This window comes from Hypanus sabinus, chromosome 8 (assembly GCF_030144855.1).
Source record: "Hypanus sabinus isolate sHypSab1 chromosome 8, sHypSab1.hap1, whole genome shotgun sequence".
Classification (NCBI taxonomy): Eukaryota; Metazoa; Chordata; class Chondrichthyes; order Myliobatiformes; family Dasyatidae; genus Hypanus; species Hypanus sabinus.
Window position 1 is genome coordinate 50,276,543 of NC_082713.1, and position 19,934 is coordinate 50,296,476.

Here is a 19,934-nt window from a genome sequence, read left to right on the forward strand (position 1 = left end):
TGAAGGACATTAAATATCAAAGATATAAAAGAACTGGGAAAGTGAAATATTGATGTGGATGTAGCACACATGAAAGATAATACTACAAGAAAAGGATGCAAAATAGGCAATTCGGCCCATCGAATCTGCTCTGCCATTTAATCATGGTAGAGAATGATCCCATTCAACTGCCTTCTCCCTGTAATATTTGATGCCCTTTCTAATCAAGAACCTGGCAACCTCTACTAGACTCGTGAAGAAAACCATAGTGTGGCTTTGATGAATGCAAGTATACTAGTTCCATACTGTTACATCTTGCAGTGTACACCTGTAATCTTACATTCAAGTCAACATTTAGTTCAGTAAATATTCAAAAGGAAGAAGAACCAAATTGTGTAAATGTGAATTCAGAGTTACTACCTATAGTATGCCATGTCAGAGTTCAGGTTTTTGGTGAAAGGAAATGTGATCTGTTGCACGATACAAACAAGAGAAAACTGATAACTGTAGAAATTATTTTATGTAAATATAAATACTGAGGCAAAATAATGAAGGCATAATTCATCTCCGAGGGAAAAAAAGTTTCTTTTCCCATGTACCAACAAAGAAAATGCCCAGCGTTTAAAATCAATGGGCAGTCTTTACTTAAAGCAACTTTTAGGTTTATACAAATGAATGCTTAAAAACTTAACATTTTCATCCTTTGCTGGTCATGGAAATACAAATGCTGCAGATATCCTAAGGGTTTTGTACACATTTCTTGCATCCCATTAAAATTATGAATACCCATTCAAACTAGGGGTTTGGTTGTTTACTTCCAAAGCAATACGAATTTTATACCTTCACTTATTTTTTCTGTATCAGTTTACCATTCATGTAAATATTTATCAATTTGTCATTTGAAAGATTTCCCCTCCCCCAGAGAGTGCCTTTCCTCAGTAAGATGATGTGCTATTTCAATTTAATGTTTAACATACAACATGCAGGGAGAAGAAACCTCACATCTGATCTATTGAACTAGCTGGGTTTGTATGATTGGCTCATTCCTTTCAGAGCTGGAACTGGGAACTCAAACACTCATGACACATGGGCCCACACTTACAACAAAAAAAAAGTTAAAGACTGATACTGCAAGAGAAGAATCAACAAGATCAAGTCACAAGAGTTACTTTTATATTAAAAAAATATTAAAACCAAATATAGACCAACGGTCTCACTTATTCTTTGAAGTCATTGAATATTAAGGGAATTTGATTTATTTTACATGGCTTTAATTTTTAATATTTTAAAACTGGAATTTAATCAACATATTCAAGAAGAGATTTCCTTTTCTCTACATTAAATCTAAGACACTGCTGTTGGGCTAACGTGATTACCACTGAGTAGTCCATCACCTCATCATCTTTGGATTGGAAAGCCTTTAATCTCAGTATCATGGCAATCACCAGGAGTACTTGGCAAATAATAGTCTGTAACACTAGATAACTATGTTAGGCACCATGTAGTTTAATCCGATGATTAAAACTGTTTATCTTATTGATAGCATAAGCATATTGGCTACTTATAGTTTAACATCAAGTTAATACATTACAGATGTTATCATAATGTATTAGATCTGACAGTATATTTTTAAGGAATAGAATTAATATTTACATAAATATCTAATTAAGTAATTTTAGAATATTTCCCCAGTCTTATACAGCCTACATAGGGAATATATCGTTCTAGTTCAAGAAGCTTGAATTTCTTATATGTTAAAAGACAAGTCTCAAAAGGTTTTAATTATACTGAAGAGAACTGGCAGAAACTTAACTCAGGTGGTATTAAAACAAGACTTGTGGTCACTGTGCAGCCAACCCATGTAGCTAAGCAATTAAATCTTAAGGATCATAATTCTCAAAAAAGTTCTCCTGTGTATAGGGGCACAGTCAAATACAAATAAACCTTAAATTTAATATTCAATCCTTACTTATCCAAAATCCTTACTTACTGGGAAATCCTTACTTATAGGCCAGTGAGTCTGACATCAGTTGTGGGAGTGTTATTGGAAGGTATTCCAAGGGTCTGGAATACAAGTATTTGGATAGACATGGAACGATTAAGGATCATCAGCATAGCTTTGTGCATGGTAAGTCATGTCTAACCAATCTTAGAATTTTTTGAGGAAGTTGCTAGGAAAGTGGATGAAGGCAAGGCAGTGGATGTGGTCTACATGGACTTTAGTAAGGCATTTGACAAGGTCCCGCATGGGAGACTAGTCAAGGAGGTTTAGTCGCTTAGCATTCCGGACTAGGTAGTAAATAGGATTAGATATGGGCTTTGTGGAAGAAGCCAGGGAGTGGGAGTAAAGGGCTGCCTCTCTGACTAGAGCTGTGATTTGTAGTGCACCGCAGGATTGGTGCTGGGTCCATTATCGTTTGTTATCTATATCACCAATCTGAATGATAATGTGATTAACTGGATCAGCAAATCTGTGGATGACATCAAGAATGGGGGAGTAGTGGACAGTGAGGAAGGCTATCATGACCTGTAGAGAGATTTGCATCAGCTAGAAAAATGGAATTTAATGCAGACAAGTGCGAAGTTTTGCACTTTGGTAGGATCAACCAGGGTAAGTTTTACACAGTCAACAGTGGGATCTGGGAATACAGGTACATAGCTCATTGAAAGTGGCATTACAAGTAGATATGGTTGTGAGATGCTGTGTTGAAGTTGTACACGAAGTTGGCGAAGCCTGATTTGGAGTACTGTGGGCAGTTTCATCTATACAGGAAAGATGCAAACAAGGTTGAAAGAGTGCACAGAAAATTTACAAGGATATTGCTGGGTCTGGAGGACCCGAGTTACAAGGAAAAATTGAATAGGTTACGACTGTGTTCTTTAGAATGTAGAAGATTGAGAGGAGATTTGATAGAAGTATACAAAATTGAGGCAAATAGATAGGATAAATGTAAGCATTCCTACTATTCACTGTTCATGATCACACACAAAGAATGATGACTTAAGAGTACACAAGGCTGCTTCTTGAATTATTCCACATACAAAGTGATGTCAATGCCCAAAAAGGGAAATTTATTTATTTATTTATTTATTAAAATTGCTGAATAATAAGCAGCACCCAAGTTGAATTAGATGAAATGTCTGATCCCTGTAATGAAATGAACCTCAGTTGAAATGAACCTTTCTTTAGCTCAACCATTTACTAGTTTCACCCATTTTCTCAAGTGCCTTGAACTCTCTAATTCAGGATTATGGGTTTAGGCGCCAACACCGAAGGAATAAGATGGAATAAGCATCAAGCAGGAAAGTGGAATTAAAGTACAGGATACTTCCGCTTAAAATATCACACTGTAGTTGTACAAAACTTTTGCCAGACTGCAGAGAGGGTGTTGTGTACAGTTCTGGTTGCCGTACTAGAGGAAAGATGCTATACCAATAGAAAGAGTACAGTTATGATTTGCCAAGACGCTGCCCAGAGCAGAACTGTAGCTACAGGTTACAAGGCTCAGAAAACATTTTCCACATCTTTTCCTTACATTTCTATACTGTACATTTATCCAACCAAATGTATAGATTTAAAACATTTCAAGTTGCCAACATGGCCTTATTGTGAAGGGAGATCGGACCCATTTCTGTCAACCAATACCAGCATCTGTCCAAGTGTATTAAACATTGTATCTGCTGCTACAACTTCTGTCAGCCAAAGCTATGAAAATCTTGCCCCTCAGATTTCCTTTTAAGAATTTCCCCAACTCACCTTAAACCAATGCCTTTTAGTTTTAGATTAGTTGCATGCTAAGAGTACTACCTTAATTTGATTAATTCCTTAAGGTCCCCCCTCAGCTTCATCAACTCCAGTGAGAATAAACCCACCATCTCCGTGTAGCTACTGCCCTTCAATCCAGGCAGCGTCTTGTGAATCTTTTACACTCTAACACTACCATATCCTTCCTGAAGTGCAGCAACCTGAATTGTACACAATATTCCATGTGTAGCCTGACCAATATTTTGTATACAGCAACAAGGTAACTCAAACATTATGGCCAGTGCCTCACCTTATGAAGGTAAGCATGCCAATTGCTTTTTCCACTACCCTATCCACTTGTATTGTCATTTACAAGGAGCTGTAATGTTATACTTAAAAGCCTCTCTGTACTTCAGTGCTACCAAGTTCATTCATTTACTGTACACATTCCATTAGTATTTGACTTCCCAAAATGTATTAACTCAATGAAAATTAGAACAGAAAGTAGGTTGATAATTTAATCTAATAAGTAGCTCTATACTGAGGCAGTGCTACATATGAACGAGGCATTAAATCCCTGTCTAGTTTGCCAGGTTACAGATCCAATGGCAGTATAATGACAGTAGAAGGACTCCCACCACCAGCTTCAGGAACAGTAACTACCCCTCAACCATCAGCCCCTTGAACAAAAAGGGGATAACTATACTCAGTTGCCCATCCAGCGAGATGTTCCCACAACTAATGATCTCACTTTGAGGACTCGTTATTTATTGCTATTTATTTATATTTACATTTGCACTTAATTGCCTTCTGGGATCTGGTTGATCTTCCATTGATCCTGTTATAGTTACTATTTTACAGATCTGTTGAGTATGCCCACTGGAAAATCAATCTCAGGGTTGTACATGGCAAGGTACACGTTTTCAAAATAAATTTTATTTTAAACTTTAAAGAACAGCAGTATATTCATCAATCAGTACTCAGAAATAACAACTTTCTCATTATCATGCTGTTGTGCACAAATTGGTTCTTCCCCATTTCCTACTTTACAACAGTAAAGCATTTTAGAATGTTCCATGTTATGAAAAGCACCAAATAATTTCAAGTCTAAATACATTAAGCTTACTTACTGGGTGGGGAGGGGTGTTGGTGAGGAAAAAAAAATGTTGAAGTTTTGAGTAGAATGAAACTTCCCGTCAGGGCCAAAGGTTAAGAATGTCATCAACTTTGAGTTTGAGAACATCAGGGATAGGAATGTGGGACATTGCAGTTAAATCTATAGCAACTATAAAGCTTAGCAGGTCATGCTAACTTCCAACTTGGGACAAGCACTTTATATTACATCTCCTCCACAATCTCCATCAGCACTGGCTGTGTCCTTAGTCCCCTGCTCTACTCACTTCACACTTATGACTGTATGGCTAATCTCAGTTCCAATTCCATATTCAAGTTTGCCGACGACACCATCGTCATAGGCCCAATCAGCATGTGGGGGGGGGGGGGCTGGGGAGAGACTGAAAATGTGGCTGAGGGGTGCCACAGCAACAACCTCTAAAATCAGCAAGACGAAGGAGCTGAATATTTACTTCAAGAGGAGGAAACCAGAGGTCCATGAATCAGTCCTCAGAGGATCAGAGGTGTAGAGAGTCAGCGACTTTAAATTCCTCGGTGTTACATTTCAGAGGATCTGTCCTAGGCCCAGCATGCAAATGCAATTAAAAAAGCACAGCAGTGCCTTAGGAGTTTGCAAAAATTCGGCATGACACCCAATACATTGACAAACCTCAAAAAGACGTGTTTTGGAGAGTATATTGACTGGCTGCATCACAGCCTGGTATGGAAACACCAATGCTCTCGAATGGAAAAATGCTAAAAAAAAGTGGATACAGCCCAGTCTATCATGGGCAAATCTCTCCCCACCATTGAATACATCTACATGGAGTGTTGTTACAGGAAAGCAGCATCCATCATCAGAGACCCCCACCACTCAGGTCACGCTCGCACCACCATGTTTAGGAACAGTTATTCCCCTTCAATTACCCAGCTCTTGACCCAAAGGGCATAATTTCACCAACTTCTCTTGCCCCATCTTTGAAACGTTTTCCCACCAATGGGCTCACTTTCAGGGTTGCTTCATCTCATGTTTTCTATTTATTGTTTATTTATTTATTCTTTCTTTATATTTACAGTTTGCCATCTTTTGCACACTGGTTGAAAGCCCAGTTGGTGTAGTCTTTCACAGATTCTATTATGGATTTATTGAGTATGCCTGCAAGAAAATGTATCACAGGGTTGTATATGGTGACGTACAAACATTGATAATAAATTTACTTAGAACTTGGATATTGGAAATTCCATTCAGAGAATTAAGGAATTGGCAGCCCTTGTGTTTATCTTTCAAATATTAGATCAATTATAAATATTCCACAGATTGGAACAATGTTTTCAAAGTTATGGCCGAAAGGAAGGCGATATTGAAAGGTTGTAGAACACTTAATTCAGTTTTTTTTTAGCCATTCTGTGCATTGCAGTGTAGTGTGCTCATTTGAGCAGCAACGGGACATTCCGTGACAGTCATTATCAGATCAGTTGTCAGTTACAGACAAAAAGGTTGACTCCCAAACAATGGATTCAAATTAATGTGGAGAGCATGTGCATTTTATTATTTCAACCCTATTGTGTGCAATCCAAAGTTTTCAAGCAGCTCACTTGTAAAATTGCATTTCATACTTTCTTCCCCTCCCCCCCCCCCCCCACCTGTGACAAATAAGGGACAGAACTGTGCAAAGGATTACCCATACCTCATGTTGCACTGATTTTTGCATGGCTACAATGTGCTCATTAACAGCATTAATCCAAGACAGAAGATTTGTGGCAAAATAAATGATCATTGGCCAAGTCTTGCAAAAATGAATAAATTGCTCAATCAATAAATGAACCTCGTGCTTTGTTACACTATATCTTCCCTTACCAGACTCAGAAGGGCATGGGTCCTTTGTGAGACAGTCGGGGTCTCAGCCGCCTGTATTTCTTCAATGAAAGATGTCTTTGGTTGGGCCTTCTGCCTACTTTTTGTACATACGTCCTGATGCTGACCTCATCCAGTGCTGATCCTTCTGATAGGATGGCAACTGGCCCTGGGAATGGAATAAGCAAGATTAGTCATAGTTGAGAATGAAGGTCTGACAAATTGGAAGTAGGCAAGACCAGAATAAATTCATGCAAACTTTCAACAGCCAGAATATGTTTGGAATAATAACTGAGTAGTGAAGCTCACAGATTAAGTTACAGTGCTGATCATTCCACCCAACTAAACAACAAAAGCAAAATGAATTTTGCCAACAATTGAAATTGATTATTAACCAAATTTTAGCAATGCTACATGGTATGTGGTAGAACCACTTCAAAAAAAAAATTGCAAGACAAACTGCCAAACCACAAGCTTTTTAAAACCACAAGGTTAGGCTACATTCAAAGAGTAATAATTCTTCACAAGAATTAGTGACGAACACAGACTGGAAATCTACACTTCCGCTAATGCCAGCAGCCTCCAACAAAATCATTTACATTTCACATTGGAATGTCTCATTACTGCTGGGAATAAAATTATCTTCAGTTATAATGAACTGCTTTTGGTTAAAAAGTGATTTTTCTAAAATCTATGTTTATGAATTTGCTAAACAAGTCACAAAGTTTGTTTTCGATGCAAAAATATTTGACTCCTCTAGCCATACAAACTGCAATATTCTTATTATATGTTAATTTCCCAGTTGACATTAAATATTTATTTTCCATTGAGTACTGTTCTTTGCAACAACTGTCTGGCTGTTCCCTATTAAATCTTAATATTCATGCCAAATTATAAAACCTTGCTGTTTGCCATCAACTTTTCTTTTTAAATAAAAAAATCTAAAAATCACTAACTTGTTCTGTCAGGAATGATCATCCCACAAATTTCAGGTCAATACCTGCCCAGGTAAGACCTCCACTGGGTGCCTACTGCAGCTTCCTGTTTTTCCCCACATTTTCTTTTAAAAAAAGCACCCCACATGAAGCTCACTGTCAGGTCTATCTCTGTCATATTCAATGCATTTGGGGTCCAAGTAAAGGTTTTATTTAAATATAAAAAATACTCATGTGTGCCTAGACACATTGTGTCTGCTACAAATTCCTATATCACTTTGTATTGGCTTGTTATTCTGAACATGTCACTTGTACTGATAATGAGGAATTTAGCCCTTGGTCAGACTTTGGGCTAAATTTACTGTATATTCTTGAGCAGTATTCAACAATTGCATGGTCTACTGCAGCTTGCTGGTTGGTACATCCAACCATTTCTGGTCAACTCCAACACAGAGATGGTCCAGCTAGAGTTCTCTTGTCAATCAATTCTGGTGACCACTGTTCTGCTAGAAACCGAATGATCTTGTGTATGAAATCTGAATGTGATTATCCCCTATTCACTCAATTTTCTTGCTTATTTACCTTTTACCCAAGAGGAAATTGTCCTGGGTTTTGGTGTATTCCATTCCCTATGCTTTCAAATTATTTAAAATTACTAAGCAAATAGATATTGTTTGTCACAATTTCTTATTTGATGAACCCCCATTTGCTATATGCCTCATCTTGCTTTTAACTCAGTATTGACACTAGACACTCCAGAAATAAATGCACTAAAATATTTAATCACTTTCTCCTGATCAACTTCTATTAATATACTTCAAGTTTCATCAGTTGTATGTTCTACACATACACCAATCATTTTCCATTCAGGAGGTAGCAGCTGTGGGGTGGGATGGAAAATAGAGAACCAACACCAGTTACATTTAGGTACCTCCCCAACAAGGCAGCAACAAACAATCTCTAAAATGGCAAATGATACACCCCAAGGGTAAATACATTAGTGTGCATGGCAGGAAATGTGGGTACCGAAGCTCATATTGCTTAAAATTGTATCCAACCAAAATGAATTCCTGTGCTTAAAATGGCCTGTGCTTTCCCTGTAAAAATTTAAATTCCACAAGTCTGTTCTTCCCCCCCACCCACCCCTCCATAGCATTTCATGAGAGACAAATTGAATACAACCACATTGCCGAGTTAGTACAGTATTTGGAAGAGAAAGAGTTAGTCATTACATCATTCAGTAGCCTGCCCTGTATTGGTACATTTTAAAAAAAAAAGGGATAAAGTTTTCAAAACTTATTGGGTACAATTACTGTCTACTGTAACTCAATAGGAAACAAATGATTAGCTGGTAAAAGTCTGATATTTGCATACCCTTGCCTTAAATGGCTAGACTCAATCAATCTCAGAAGTTTCCTCACATCTTATTAAGCTTTAATAGTGGAGAAATTTTAAATTAACTTGACAAAGATGAGTAGCAAGATGAGTACTTGAAAATCTATTTACATTGCAATACCTTAATCAACCTAGATAATCATATGCAAAAATCTCTGCTTTGCAGAACTTGTCTACAGCAAATCAGTTTACTGCATTAATCCACATTTTTATGTGATCATAATTTTATTTTAAAATATAAATTTGAAGTCTACAAATTGCATAACATATCACATGTCCACTAGGCATCGCAACTGCCATGAAAATTGGACACTTAGGCCCACATAGTAAAGTATATAATTTTCATTAAAATTCATTATGCATTGGGCAATTCGAAACATAAACAGGCAAAAGGGCCCATGCAGTCTGCAGCAGTCCAACATCAGTATCTACTACTGTACTGTTTAATATTTTTCACTTACTTTTGATACGACTCATCCATTTCAGTTCTCTTTTAAATTATCTATGGAGTTACTGTTACTAACATTTTCCCTATAAGAAATATTTAATTTGTATTTGAAGATTTCCCAATTTATTGATCTGTTTACTACCTCTTCTGCCTTGTAGTTGAGGCCAGATCAGATCACTTATCTCAGCTAAAATTGCTCCAATACCCTTTGATTTTTCATTCCCCTTTTGACATTGAGCTTAACCATGTTGTGTTTCTGTTAACCAAAATAGCTGCAAGTAAAAACAAAAGTCCCTTCTCAAAAGTTACCTAGACTGGAACTACGTAGCCATGCTTCAGCTACGAGACCTGTTGCTATGAAAACCAGCCTCTCTTCCATGAACACTGCCTACTCTTCTCACTGCCTCAGTAAACCAACCAACATAACCAATGACGCCTTGCACCCTAGACAATTCTCTTCCTTCTCCTCCCATCAGGCAGAGGATACAGAAGCTTGAAAGAACATACCACCAAGCTGAAGGACAGTTTGTATCCCACTGTTACAAGACTGTTGAATAGTTCCCTAGTACGATGAGATGCACTGTTGACTTCAAAATCTACCTGATCATGGCCTAGCACCTTGTTGTTTGCATTGCTCTCTGTAACACCAACACCTTATTCTATATTGTTATACCTCAATGCACCTTTGCAATGAAATGACCTGTATGAAAGGCTTGCAGAACAAAGCTTTTCTACTGTACCTCAATAATAAACCAATTTACCAAATTGAAAGATTCAATATGCTGGATTGTCTTCTTTGGATCAGTAGAGATTGAGGACCAAAATTAAAGTGTATGAAGTTACGAGGGGAATGGTTAGAATGAACAAGAAAGACAATGCCTTTGGAGGGGAAAATATCCAAAAGGGGGAAAGATCAGCAGGAAACTGAGTGCCTGAACGAGTGGTAAGAGGTAGGCACCCTCATTCCTATAGAGATCCTAGATAATTCGTCAAGAGCTGAAACTTGGATGGCCACTGAAAGTGGAGTTGAGCTCTGTAGTTCTTTCTTGACTGGAATGGACCGGATGGTCTTCTGTTCTAAACTTCCTTTGATACTATGACTATCCCCATGTCTCACCACCTAATATGATTTCCTAGACAACTACATCCAGAGTACAGTGTAGAGCTTACTTATTGGCCCAGGTGCTGTGGAAATAGGTGGACTGCTCCTTTCAGAAATGATCCAGCCCCTTTTATTAGGCTGGCAGAAAATAACTGCACTTAATTCAAGACATGGGCATTGTTAATCCATTAGCTGCACATCATTAAAAAGAAAACTAAAAATAGAGTGAACTACCTCTGCAGGGGAATGCTTGAAATATGTGTAGAATTCTTGGAGGACTGCAGCAACATGTCTGCATAAGAACAAGATTATAAATTAATAATTATAGCCATTTGTTTTATTCATTTCACTAATTACAGGATAGAATATTTCTGTTTAGTTGCTTCTGAAAGAAATAGTGGCACATGTCCACTTTGCCTTTCTCAATAAAGATCTATCCCATGTCTGGCTCATTCTGCTGGTGAGCAAGTCCTATTGATTGATCTCCTAAGTATCTAGTTGGGGCTTAAATGATAATATCTTTAAAACCTCCTCTCCCTCCTACCCAATCATCTCCCTGACAGTCCAGATTAAGATAATCACTTCTCCAGTCTTAAAACTGAGAATTCACTTGGGAATCAAATTCCATGAGAGGGGAAAGAAAGAAAAAAAATCTGCTTTTGTCTGGTATCTGAAAGGAAAGTACATTGTGAAGTTAACCAAAACTGCACTGCATTCAACTTGTGTAGATGTTTTGGAATGGCTTACTGCATCAGAACAGGCAACAGCCCTTCCACTCCTCCTGACCATTCACAAACATTCTGCATCATGTGACTCAGTAGCCAGCATGGGGCCCTCCCCATTCAGAATAGCACTATATTTTAAAGAGTTGATCAGATCTAAACAGTAAAGTACAGAAAAGCAATTTTAACCAAGCACTTTGCAGGAACTAGCTCACTGGGGTTTTAATTCACCTTAAAGCTTCAACTACCCATATCCTTTCTATTTTATATTTTTTTGGGAACGTGAACAAGATAGTCATTTAAAGTTAGTGTTGCTTGATGATACAAATCAGGATCTAATCATACATCAGACCCTGGATTAAAATTTTAACTAATGATAGAAGAAACCCAGTTTTCCTTTTCTTCCTACCAGACACAAGTAAATGCTATCTAGAGGTAGACAAACAGGCATGTTTATTCTATTTCCCTTATTTACCAAGGAAGCCCAGGTATAGTCTTCTACACACCAGGTTTAAGACAGCTGATCCATATACCACATCTTCTTAAACACAAGACCTTAGCAAAATCTCTTCCTCATGATTTACCCAATTGCTTTTGATCATTTATTTGGCCTGGTCTTTTGCCTCCAGTTGTCATGTCCATTCATGTCCAGCAGAAACACAGTGGGGATTATGAACCAAGACATCATATTACAAGCTCAGGCCCAGCGTACCTCATCGAGTCCTTCTCCAGGATAGAACTATTTGATTTTAACTCACTCACTCCTGTTGGCTCCTTGTGCACTATTTCAATGCATTCATGATCACCTCTGATCACGAGGTAAAGAAATGCTGATGCAGAATCTAACCTTTTAGGAGTTTTCTTGAGTAGCTTCCTTGGAGTTTGGCTATGATACTACATGTTTTATTTGCAGTTTTAGAGCAGACTCCTCCAAAATCCAATTTTCACTGCATGGACTAAATGTTCTTAAACAAAATAATCTGATGGCAGATTCCAGCACATACAACCCTGCTCATCATTCATAGGCTATTTCAAGGCTCACAATTATAAAGAAATCAAATCCTTAAACAACGCCCAGAAACACAATCAGAACTGTGAATGGTTGCTTTTTCACTTCCGGGTTTTACTCTGCCAAGAACTGTTTTGACACTGTTGCGTATGTTAACCTGACCCAAAGTTTTTGAACCACATTCAAAGTTCAAAGCAAACTGCCATATGCTTTGAGATTCATTACTTTGCAGGCACTTAAAGAAAATAGAATTTTATGAAAATCTATCCATAAAGAAAGACTGACAAACATCAAGGGAAAACTGTGCAAATAAAAATAATCTTGAGAACATGAGTTGTAAATTGTCCTTGAAAGCAAGACTGTAGGACATACTGTAGAATCGGTTCAGACTAGTATGGAAGGAAGTTATCCACACTGGGTCAGGAGGCTGATGGTTGTAGTGTAATAACTCTTCCTGAACTTGGCTGTGTGGGTCGAAGGCTTCTCTACCTGCTGCCTGATGGTAGTATCAGAGGGGGCATGGTCTTGATGATGGGGCTCTTTGATGACACATGCTTTTTCCCTGTGGCAACACTCCGCATAAATGTACTCAATGGGTTTTGCCCATGATGGATTGAGCTGCATCGTCCACTTTCTGTAGCCTTTCCTGTTCCTGGGCATTGGCATTTCCATATCAGGCCGTGATGCAACCAGGTAGGATACACTCTACTATGAATCTATAGAAGATTGCCTAAAATTTTGGTGGCAAACTCCATCTTTGCAAACTTCTAAGAAAGTAGAAGCACTGTTGTGCTTTCTTTGTGATGACTCTACCCAGGCCAGATCCTCTCACATGTTAATGCCAATTCATTTAAAGCTTACGACCCTCTCCAATCCTCTCACAAGGACTGACAGCTTCTTCCTTCTGTAGATGGTAATCTGCTCTTTGATTTGATCTGGTCAACAGGGATATTGTCAGCAAACTTAAATACAGAATTAAGAGTTGTACTGAGCCACACAAACATAGTATAAAGTGAACAGAGCAGGGGCTAATCATCTGCGCTGAAGTTGAGTGTGGAGGGGATGTTGTTGCCAATCCGCATCAACTGGGGTCTGCAAGTGGGAAATTGAGGGACCATGCGGCCTCCTGCTTCAGCATATTAAACCATTGAGATGTCCCACTGAGCTGATTTAATTTCCAAATACTATACAATGCTTCTGACATTCAAACTTCTATCAACAAATCCTAGTGTGTTTGATTTGGCTGGTATCAGCATGTTAAGGCCTGTTAAAAGTATAATAGCAAAGATTATGTTTTTGTAGTGAACCTATTATCATTGAGTACACAAACTGCATGAACTCCTTGTTTAAAAATAATCTAGAAATAAACGAATGACCCTTAGCCTAAAGTGTTACCAAAACTCACCCACAGGTTCAATGCTTAGACTTAATGAACTGCTTCCTCTAATTAGTGAGCTCTTTTCAAAGGATATGAATAACATAATAATATCTTCCGAGGAAATCAGAAGTCAAAATATGCCACAGATTTGAGTTGAAACAAGTATGGAGCAAATCTGTCAAGCCTTGTAAGAATTTAAATGAAAAATATAATATATTGCTGCAATTTAGAGTATTCTGCAGATAAGCCATTATTAGAAATTGAAATGCAAGCATATCTGCAAATAACTGGGGCACAGAGCTGGAGACTGAGCAACGTTGCAACTGGAAGGATGCATCAGGTATTCAAATACAATGTCATCTACACCTCCAATTTAGGAGTAGCACGAATTAAACTACAAATTGCATTAACAGTTCATGTTTATATAGAAAATTAGATCATCTAGTAGTAACTATTTAACTCACCTAGACGCACAAATCTATTCCATAGTGCCCAAATCATGAATCATTTTGCAGTTGTTGATATCAAAGTGCTCCTCAGCCGTTTGTATAATTTATGGGCTCACGGCATTTTGTGCTTTTACTACAATAGCTCAGTTATATCAGCTAAGGCACTTTCCAGTACCTGTAATATTTATAAATGCAATCATTCTTCCTTACTAAATTGTCCATCTCAAAGACAAAGGGAAATATAACTGAACTGGGCAGGATGCAAGTTAAAACACAAGTGACCCTCAGCTCTTTGGATATAGCCACAAACCTCAAACATATGCGAATCAGGTTTTTCTCCCAATTAAGATACCAAGGCAAATCTAACCGCCATGTGTTTACAGTATCTGACATAAATCTGCTGGAATATCAGTGGAGGGTCCCAAAGGCAATTACAATTCTTCCCCAGTGGTGCTAGGAGGAGAGGGATTGAACTTTTGGACCCAGTTAAGAAAAGCTTTGGTCCTCCACATCTGTCAACCTCCCCCCTCTAGAACTTCGCCCTGTAACTTTGCTGAGTAGATGTGGGTGGGGAAGTTGGATAATATTAAGGAGACCCAGCTATTTGAATAGACTTGGTTTCTCAATGGAATTTGATGGCAGGTGCTCTTAATATTTCACAGTGCTTTGACTGCCCATCAATGTTCATCTGCCCTATCACAGTAACATTTCTGTACTGATTAGTTATCAGCTCAAACAATCTAACCTGCTGACCCTTACTAGTATTCATTCTTGTCTAGCAGTTAAAAAAAGCAAATAAAACATTGTGGCTTTTCTACCCCTCAATAATTAGGAAAGATATTTTCCTTTTATATCAGAGAAGAATAAAGCAAGACAAAAGCAAGCAACTTTAATTGAGCGCAAAATGTTGTGGGATGGATGTTAGATTTAAATAAATTCTATTCAATTGTGCTCAAAAATTGTAAATGTTGTAGCTTACACAAAGGTTTCAGCAAGGAAATTAACATACCAAGATGATAAGACCACACAAGTCAAGGTTTTAGGGTTTGTTCCAAGCTTATGCAGGTCTCCTATGAACTGTCGCTGCAACTAGCTCTGGCTTGGCACCTTAAAGTTTGAATGAGCTGTTACGCTGGTCAGATTGGGCTGGCATATTATATGGTGTTTCTAGGTTTGCCAGCAAATAGAGTGAGCTGTGGAGGACAGAAGAAAAATTGAGACGCCAAAAAATGTTTTAGTGTCTCAAGACTTATTGCACAATGCATTGAGAAGCCACAGGTGTATTCAACAATGCACTGGCGAAGTGCATCGAAGATTTAATGGTTTAGATTAGGATCATCCATGCACTGTACTTGTCATAAACAATAGATCTTTCATCTCTACCATATCCTATCCAATTGTTTTGGCTTTGGATTTTAAATCATGTGACTTGAATTCAAGTCAAGTTACACAAGGCAAACTAGCAGCATTATTTTAAATTACTCAAGCTTACAGCAGTAGAAATGAAGAATCAACCCATTCCCATCAAATTAGTAAGGACAGACACAGGCGTATACAAAGGTAATGTTTCATGCTGATAACCTATCAATCAAAAACATTCCTTTATTGAGATACAACGTGGAATAGACTCTCAGAGCTGCACCACCTAGCAGCCTCCAATGTAACCCTAGCCTGATCACAGGACAATTTGCAAGACCAATTAATTCACTAACTGGTAGGACCTTTAACTACATTTTGTTCTCTTAAAAAAAGTCACCTAATCTCATTTCCAGAAATCTCCATTTTTATTTCAGGTTTCCGGATCTGCAATTTGTTTTTTTTTTGCTTAGACCTCAATTTGTGATCCATGTTCATTATATCGGTGTCAGAACTAATCCAATTTGGAGCACTTGAAATCCATAATGAAGTTCTGAATTTCTGCATTTGACTTTATATTCCTACTTTGATGCTCAGGAGTAACTGTGATGGAAAACATTCCTTAAAGCTCAGGAATCAGAATCCAAACGGGTCCATCCCAAGAATGAAATATTACCCCTGTATACTTAACATCCAGTCAGAGTACCAAGTTCTTCATAAGAGGAGGCTTGTTTTAGTCTGGGCAGAATGTGTGGCCTGGGCGCATCAGCTGGAATCACCACCCACAGTCTCTCCACACCCACACTTACCAATACAGTCATTCTTGTTGACGTGAAACACCCCACTCTCCGGCAATGCGGCAGGAGTCGTGACAAGGCCTCCAACAGCAGACAGAGGTCACAGCATCACTAATAGCTGCCTATGTCCCACAAGCCGAGGGTTAATTCCCCAAATGCTACTTTAAGAAGCTGTCCATAGTCTAGCAATGCAATGTATTGACATCTGCAGTAGCATCCCTCTTCCATCACTTGCAGATCCTAGACTTACTGCCATTTAAACTAGAAAATGTTGTGTTTCCATTTGGAGCTGTTGGCATTTGTCAAGGCCAATGAAAATACTGTAAATTAACTAGCAGACCAGCTGTGAAAGGCGGAAATTACCACAGAGACAAATGAACAGCAAGTGTAGGTTGAGACTGGGTTTGGTATTGATAACTCTTTGAAAGGCAGTCTAGCACTCAAGTCAAAGAGCCACACAGAACCATTGAAACTTCATTTCCAAAGAAGGCATTTCTGCCATTATGTTAATATTGTTACTGTCTGGTCTCAAGCTGCTTCCTTGCATTATAATGCCCTATTGAATAAACATACAGATAAAAATGTTTTGTTTTTGCCTTGATACAAATCTGATGTAAGAATTGCTTTTGTTAATATTACATTGGGAGCAAGAGTGAAATGTTGACACATCACACAGAGACAATCTCCTGTAGTACTCCATTCCACAGCCAGGGAATGTCAAGGTCTGAATGGAACCATAAAATAAGCAAGTTTTTTTTTCCCCTTCAGAGTAAACATGTTATTTAAAAAAAAATAGGCTTAATATTAAAAAAAAACAATGACAAGGGACAATATTATAATTGACATCACGTGGGATTGGTTTAAATAACAATATTTTCTTACTTGTGGAATTATTGAAAACAAATCACATTTTAAAATTACATTGAACAGTCAGTGTTCTCCAGGGCAGCTCCCACAGCATGATGCAGATAAACAGCTCAATGAAGTCTAGGGTTTAAGTATCACTCCATCAATCATTATGTACAATTATTTTATAGCCTTTGAATTCATAATCACTGTAAATAGCAGGAATATGTAATGCATATGGGGAGTATCATCTCTATTTCCTAATTTGCTTTGGAATTAAATGTAGTTTCTGCACATCAAAGACAATATTGAATTAAAAGTTATATATGATTTGACGAATCATATTATTCCCATTCCAATTTTCATTAGCTATACTAAATGTTTAAATTATCTTCTGCTCATAATCTCTTAACAGGTGGTACTTCAAAAAATTGTCATTATCGACAATGCCCCTGATTAACTTTACTCCAGTTTCTCCCAGTAAAAATTTAATACCCTAAGGTTAAAGAAAACCACTTACCTCCAGATACAACGGTCAGAGAGACAAAGAGGACCAAGAGGACGAGTGTGTGGAACTTGACGTTCATATTCTTTCCTCTGTGTCTTTAGTATGAACTTGCAGTTGCTATAGAGTGATCAGCCGCTGCGAGAGGAGGCGTGTGTGTGTGCTTCAGCGCTCGCTGAATGGCTGTTCAGTTCTCAGTAGCTGGGAGTCTTTGTGGGAAGCTCTGTCTTAAATGGATAAGAGATCAGCTGATCATGTGGCTCACGTCTCATACCTCAGCACTCCGTAGGTCGAGTGGGAGGGGCCAGTTTTTTTTCCTGCTCCACCTCACAGTGAGCCGTGCAATTGTAAAGCAGCCGGCCTGTCCTCTATGACAATCCAAAGGTTATTATAACGAAACAGTCAAACAACACTTTGAGGGTTGGGATACTGCCAAGTTTGTGGTGGAAGTCATTAACCCTCGTAGTGCCGGATTTCCTGCATGTTTGTGGTGGAAGTCATTAACCTGCTTGCTGTTGGGTTTCCTGCGCAGCTGCTTTCCACCAAATTTAATCTTGGAATTTTTATTTTCCTTGGGAGTTTTTTCTAGATACTTTCCGGTGAAAAGAGTGATGTGACATCAGATACCAGATGAAATGAAAGGCTGCCTTCAAGAAACAAGTTGTCGATGCGAACACTGTTATTTCAAGCGTGAACAGAAATCCTGCATTGTGCCCAACTCCAATTTTTTTTAAAAGTACAAGAAACTAGGTGAATGGTTGCTGACGAATTTCTAACCCGTTCCCTGGCTTAATAAAGCTTGTACTGGAAAACACTGACCAGTACACGCCAAAAAATCTGCTGTGTCTTCGATAACGCGGAGAACATGGGTACTTGCATAACATTTAGAATTGGGTTAATTTTAGAAATCGGACCGAGGGAGCAGTATGTGAATAAGAGTATTAAAAACCTATTGATTTTAGGAGGGAACGTTTTTTCCCTGGGTATCGCTAGGAAACATCAGTCTGACAAAGTGAGAGAGATCGCCCAAATGGTATCAAAGCATATAGACTTTAAGACATTTTAGTTATTTTTGTTCTTAATCCCTGAATTAACATTGGAAAATTCATATAAGCACATTATTTGGCCCTATTTAAGTATGAAATACTTTAAATATATCAAAGTGATATTCGTTTATTATTTAGGAGTGGCTCTGCTTTCAAGTAAGTCGTTGCACGTGTGTAGTGAACGGGGACAATTTAAGCAAAATTATAGAACGTCCTGCATTTCAAACACGGACATAAAACCAGATTCAGTATGGTGCTATACTTTACTCAAGTTCCTATCACACTCTGTACCACGAAGTCGGAAAGTATTTCTAAATGATTAAATAAGTTAAGTGCCTTTCTAATTTCTTCTTGTAAAGCCCAATACGCCATTGATTTAGCATTGTAAATAGAAATAAACTGGAGAGCGAAACACTGCATTGAATAGAACAGGTAAAACTGTGATTCGGTGTGAGACTGGAATCGTCGGTCACGAATGATTCCATTTAGCTCGGCACAAAAGAACTGTCGGAGTGACAGGAATCTGCTGCTAAGAATATTCGTTTGACAGCACTGAATCCATCGGAACTACTTCGTGCAGATGCCAAAGCATCCCTGGCTGTAAGGACTCTGCAACGTTAGACTGCGGGGTTTTCACCGGATTCTGGGTGGCTGCCACTGCATGGGGACTTTGGGGACTGCAGCAGAATTTCTGCACTAAGGAGAAAACACAACAGTATTGGAAATGGTTCCGTTTATGAAAGAAATATGCAATCGACGGAGGTCAGCAATGGATTTTCGCCACTACTGCAGCTTCTAACTTAAAATCAGTAACATCTTGTGTTGCTTGGAAGCACTAGCGTACTTCGGGATTAGAATTCCTAACAATACAAATTAGCTTTATATTGACATTTTCCACGTCGTAACTGTTAAATGGGCTCTTAAATTAATAAATAAGCACTGAGACTTGTCGCCGAGATTATTAAACAAATCCCCCCCTCCCACCTGCTCTCACTGATTAGGCTTGAGGAGTCTCCATGCTGAGACCAGTCAAGCTGGTTCTCTTTAGGAAATCTAATTGCAAATGCTGGTCAACGAAACAATTTGAACACAGGTCTTCCAGTTTAAAAATAGGTATCATACTGTAGTGTGGACACCAGGCCTCATCTTCAGTTACTGATTCTAGAAAATGTGTTTTGAAGGCCATTTCATTGAACAGATTTTTCCAACACAACAGTTGACTTTTACCTTCCTCTCTCTCTACCCTCTCCCCAA

The 19,934-nt window shown here is 38.3% G+C and overlaps 1 long non-coding RNA gene across 1 annotated transcript in view; it reads right to left on the reverse strand.

Annotated features, from left to right (window-relative positions):
• LOC132398130 (uncharacterized) overlaps nucleotides 1–17,871 on the reverse strand; it is a 31,372-nt gene extending 13,501 nt beyond the window's left edge. The window contains exons 1-2 of the long non-coding RNA XR_009513557.1: nucleotides 17,650–17,871; nucleotides 6,696–6,861 (exon numbers count right to left, since the gene is read on the reverse strand). This is a non-coding gene — a long non-coding RNA (uncharacterized LOC132398130). The remainder of the gene's footprint in view (nucleotides 1–6,695; nucleotides 6,862–17,649) is intronic.
• Between the last annotated feature and the right edge of the window lie 2,063 nt (nucleotides 17,872–19,934).